The sequence below is a fragment of the Pteropus medius genome, unplaced genomic scaffold (genome assembly GCF_902729225.1).
Source record: "Pteropus medius unplaced genomic scaffold, Ma_sr-lr_union100, whole genome shotgun sequence".
NCBI lineage: Eukaryota > Metazoa > Chordata > Mammalia > Chiroptera > Pteropodidae > Pteropus > Pteropus medius.
In genome coordinates this window covers 380416-386427 of record NW_024345917.1, presented here as the reverse complement: position 1 = coordinate 386427, position 6012 = coordinate 380416, and positions in this window count along the sequence as shown.

Below are 6012 nucleotides of genomic sequence, written 5' to 3'. Positions count from 1 at the left end.
GAGGTGTTGACCGTGCTTCACTGGAAGAACCTTCGCATCCGTTGAGACCCTAGATATTACTGCAAAGGACAGTCCAGGAAGAGGCATACCCTCCCTGCTGAAGTTTCACAGGGTCCTCTTGAAAATTGACGTCCTCTGTATTTTGAAGCACGTGTCCCATGGTAGGCTCTCCAAAAGCTGTGGAATTGCAAGGCAGATTTAGCCTTCTGAGAAACTCCACCGGGAATGGGAGGGGTTGCTTTCATGACAAGTTCCAATAGTTGCTCTTTTATTGCACACCTAATTTGTAAGTTGATGGAGAGACAGAAAGTGCTCATCTACATGGTGTCTTGCCTGCCTCCTCTGGCACACTGGTCGACTCTATTGCCAGTATGCTGGCAGTGGGGAAGGGGGATGTGACATCCCTCGCCACTGAAATGTAACTGGTAGCGATATTATTTATTTCCGGGCCGAGGCTTTAGAGCGGCGGTATTCGATCCACATCCTTTCTTCTTCCATTCTATAACCCAAACAGATCTCATGTTCAGAAGATAGGAACACATGATACAAGCAGCCTGATGACTTGTGTCCCCTCGTAGAACACAGCACCTGCCAACCGACATGGAAAAGTGACCTTTCATTGTGTGAACTTGTTCAGGTTTCAGGTCATGTCTGTCGCATCATCTAACAGTTACTTGATCAAATGCACCACTGCAATTTCTGTTTTTGAGCTTATTGAAATCTTTTTATTACAAAGACAATGGTACTTGTATTTGCACAGCAAAGTAATTCAGACATCACCAAGAAATCACAATTGCCTCCTTTATCGCATTCCTAGAAACTTCAAGTCTCCACATTGGTGATTTGAATTAGCATGTGGTGGGTCCTGTTTGAAGCTGCTTCTGTGATTATTTTGCCCCAGGACTTATTCGTTTGTTTCCGTATTTCTTATATGTCTCTATTTAACATGTTTCATTTTTTCCATGTCAATTGGACATATGGAGCATACTTACAATAACACTGTTGGTGCCATTGCCTACTTATTCTATCATCTGTACCATTTCTAGATCAGTTTTGATCAATTAGTTTTGTTTCTCTTGTGGATATATTTTCTGGCTTCTTTGCATGCTTGGCCGTTGTTGATTGCATGCTGAACTGTGAATCTGGCCTTGTTCACATTTATCCAACACAAGGGTGCTAGTGACTGGTTTATACATACGTACTATTCAGCTCTGTTCTGCGTCTCAGGTAAAATTCTGAGAAACAGTATGATCTTTCTGATTTTGCTAGTAAAGTTTGTTAAGTGGGTGCAAAGCGGCATACATCTGGGAGTGACCTTGCATCCGCACAGAAACAAAATCTCCTTAGTATGCTTTCTGATGTTCCGGGCACGGTACGCTCTTCCCGTCTGACTGGTGGGAGCAGGAAGACCCCCGTGTGGACGCTGGAATTCTCTCTCTGGGGAGCTCTCTCCCGCTGGTCCTTTGACCTGTGAATTCTGGCCCCTGGTCCTCCTCTGACCCTCAGCTTCATCTCCTCAGCTCCATAAGACAACCAGGTTTTACCTGTGCACCTGACCCTGTGCTGCGAGCTGCAGGCATTAAGCTGGGGCACTTCTCGAGTCGCCTCGTTTGTTTTCAGTCCCTCAGGAGCACGGTCTTCTCTTGCTGGATGTGCAGTGTATTGAAAGTGGTTGTCACATGTTTTTCTTCAGTTTTCTTAGCGGTATCATCCAAGTAGCTACATTCATTTTCTGTTATTCTTTCTTCCCCTGAAATATATGTCATATAATCTAAATGTAAAACCTAAATTTTTATGACATAATAGTAACCCTAAACTGTAAGCCGCCACCATGTGAAGTGTTTTAGAACAAAAACCTCGATCGAAACACTTTGGTACACACAACACGCAAACACTTGTGAATGTGTGTGTATGTATATTTGTGTATATATAAATGTGTGTGTGTGTGTGTGTAGTGTGTGTGCACTCATATTAGGTAGTCAGTCAGGCATGAGGGACAGGAGTGATGGCCCTGGTCTGTAATGTAGAAACCTCCCTTGAAGACCTTCCTTAAGGACCTCCCAGAAACACTTCCCTCTTAGGGCTTTAAATTACTGCAAATCCTAAAGCAAAAAGGCCATAAAACCTGCTGGCTAAACCAGCCACAAAGGCATGAGCAGAAAGTACCACCCTAACCTGCCTATAACCTCAGCCTCATTATACCATCATTATAACATCATGACTATGCCTAGAAATTCATGCATCTAATTATAACAGGCTGAATTCTGGGTAAGCACATGCGCAGTAGGCAAGGTCTTATATTGCAGCCAACTGTCAGTCAGGTACTTCACATACGCATCCGATCAGACCTCTCATCTTGGCCCAAATAGAAAGAGATCTTCCCACTTCTGGGTAGTTATAGCTCTCTGCTGAAAACCCACTCCTCCCTTGGAGAGCACTATGCCTTATCTCTTCACCTCCCAAATTCCACAGGGCTGCAGCCTTCCTAAGCGTGGCCTGTCTCCTTCTAAAATGTACTTTCAACAAGACTTACTTCTTCTAAATCAACCTACCTGTAATTCTTAACTGCGTCTGCGGGGAAGAACCGAGGGACACCATACCACAACACCCCATGACTCAGGGGCCGACGCTGGATTTCACGTCACCCCAGTGGGAACATGTAGATATATATATGAGAGACAGAGACATTTACATACAGGAAGGAAAGTATAAACCCTCAGAGCAAAATGCAAATAGGTCCCTCTCCTGCTTGTGGAAAGCTACAAAATTACATAATTTTACTATGTTTGCTTTCCATATTTCCTAAAGTTAATGAAACACAGATGTTTCCATTATGATTATAAAATGCTACAAATATTTGTAACACAGGAGCACCAGGTACCTAGGCCTGGGATGTTACCAAAAAAACCAGCAGGGGGACCAGCGGAGTGAGGCATCCCATTTATTGGTCACAAATCTGCGAGGCCTCAGTACTTGGTGTATTGGAGCTACAGGACTGGAACCTGTGTGCGGGCAGCCAGGCGAGTGCTCGGAGGTAGAGACTGCCCTGCAGCAGGCCATAGAGTTGGATTGAGAGGATCGGTCAGAGGGAGGATTTTAAAGTTCACCCTGGGATCCCTCTGGGGTGCCCTGGGACAATGAAGTTTCACTGCTTCATCGAAGAAACCTGAGGCAGCACATAGCCCGCGTGCCAGGACCACGGGGTAATAAGGGATGAAAGTGAGGAGTGTTCGTGGCCACATGAGTCCAGAGACTACAACACCAACCTGCAACTTTGCTAGTGGATGAGAACGAGGCTTTTTACATGACCGTCATAATAGAATATCACATGGAGTAAAGCAGACTAGCAAGGATCACAGTATTTGCACATCAGGACAGAAATTTACTACAGTAACAGGAGAGAAAAAGCATTTGATCGTGTGCCAGAGTAAAGAAAAAGCTGTTGATATAAGTTCACACAAATTCATGGTAATAACTTTTAGCAAACTTATCAGAATGGAAATTCCATGTCAAAAATCATTAGCAAGTACACGAAAAGTGATATATCCGAAGCATTCCCAATAAAGTTGGGATAAACACACAGAAGTATGATACCACAGATATGGATGTGAATGGATTGCAGAACACAGCCACATACGACAGTAATAAAATAAAGATGAGGTATGAATAATGAAAAGAAACAAATAGTAATAGTACCAACATGATCCTATATTTAAATGTTTACAGTAATAGACAAAAGTATATTCAAATATATAATAAACATCGAAAACGTAGTATATAGAAAATTGCTGTAGCAAAATCAGAAGTCTGATCACATAATCAATAACACAGAATGGGAGGGTTAGGGTGGCTGGGCAAAAAAGGTAAAGCGATAAAGAAATGCAAACTAGTAGTTACAAAACAGTCACAGGGTTATAGAGTACAGTATACGGTATATAGTCGATATTATTGTAATGGTTGTGTGGAGTGCCATATGGGTGCTACAGTACTCGAAGGGGTCACTTCAAGGATTGTATAAATGTCTCATAGTTTTAAATTAAAAAAATAAGGAATAAAAAAGTGAAAAAACATTTTAAAAGACACTGATAATAATGGCACCAAAATAATCTATACTTTAAATATCTAAAGTAATAGGCAAACAAAATATTCAAATACAGAAGGAACATCAAAAAGCTGGTATACAGAAAATCATTGACCAAAATCAGAAGCCAGGTCACACATACTCGAACACCAATTACAACACGTGATGAAAGACATAACCGTCACAACAGCAACAATATCTGAAAAGCAAAGAAAAAGCTTTGGATAAAAATCCACACGAATTCATGGTAATAACTTTGAGGAACCTTATCAGAATGAAATTTCCATGTCATAAAATCATCAGCAAATACATGTAAATGTGACATATTACATGCATTCTCAATAAAAACGGGGAAAAAACAAGAAGTACGTCACCATAGACATGGATATGAAGGGACAGCAGGACACAGCCACATACAAGAATAAAATCAAGAAATAGATAGTAATAGTACTAATATGATCCTATAACTTAAATGTCTAATAGATAACAGAATATTCACATATACAAGAAACATCAAGATGCTACTATATAGAAAATCGCTGTAGTGAAATCAGAAGGCTAGTCACACATAATCGATCAGTAAACAATAAATAATGGAAAATATAACACGACACCAGCAATAATTAAAATGTACATAAAATGAAAACTGGCTAAACCACAAGATCTTTATGGAGGCACAGATAAAACTTTACTGATAGAGTTAGAGAAAGAAAGTCCCAAATAGAGTAGTATAATATGTTTCCTCAAGGGGACAGAATATTGTTAATATGTCAGTTTGTTTAGTTTTACAAATGTAGGGCCTTACCCATAGCTTCCAAGATGACAGACAAACTTAACATGCTGTTTCTTGGGCCCCAAATCCACTGAGGAAAAACTAAAGAAGGAATAAAGAGAACAATGTCAACACTAACAGAAACAATAATGAGAAACCCCGGGAAAGCAGTAAGCCTGGACAGAACTAGTACTTCTCTGGGGGGAGGTGGGGACATGCACTGAAGGCGAGACAGGTCTGTAGGAGACAGGAATGCCTGGAGGAAAGGTTTTGAAGTTCAGCCCTTGTTTCTTCCAGGCTGCGCTGGGACAATGAATCCCTACTGTTTGGCTGAGGAAACCCGACGCAGCACCTCAGGGCTCACCGGCCAGGACCATGGAGGAATAACAGGACAGCAGCAAAGTTTGGGCTGGTTGAGGTAGTATATATGAGTCCAGAGACTGTCCTCATAACCACCTGAAACTTATTTTGTGAGTCAGGACTGGGTTCTTTTTTACTTGTAGTCCTCTTGATAAAATGTAAGCATGAATGAAAATAGAACAGCCAGAACACTTGATATCTACTGTCTTGGCAAATTTCAAGTATATTAATACATTATTATTAACTACAGTCACCATGCTGTGCAGTAGGTTTCAGAACTTATTCATATTGCAACTGAAAGTTTGTCTCCTTTTTTCAATTGCCCTCTTCTCTGGCTCCTAAATCTCAAGGAACTACCATGCTACTCTCTGCTACTACAAGTTTGCTTTGTAATAGATTCTACGTAAAAGAGATCATGTGGTATTTGAATTTCTGAATCTGCCCTAGTTCACTCATCATAATATCCACCTAGGTTCATTCACATTGTTGAAAAGGCAGGATTTCTCACCACACATGCTCAAAAAAGTCGTATTTATATTTTTGACAAATAAAAGATGATATGTTATGTAATTCAAGTGTAGTAATGATGACACAGTGTATGTATATTTCAAAACCTCACATTGTACCTCATATATAACTTTTATTTGTCAAAAATATAAATACGACTAATGAAATAGAATAGTATGCAGCACAGTAATGGCAACTAAGGACAGAAATCCATTCCAAAAGCTTTCAACAATGACACACATGTCAGCCACCACAGGCCCCAGGCTGAGCTGGCAAGCCTAGGAGCACCCCA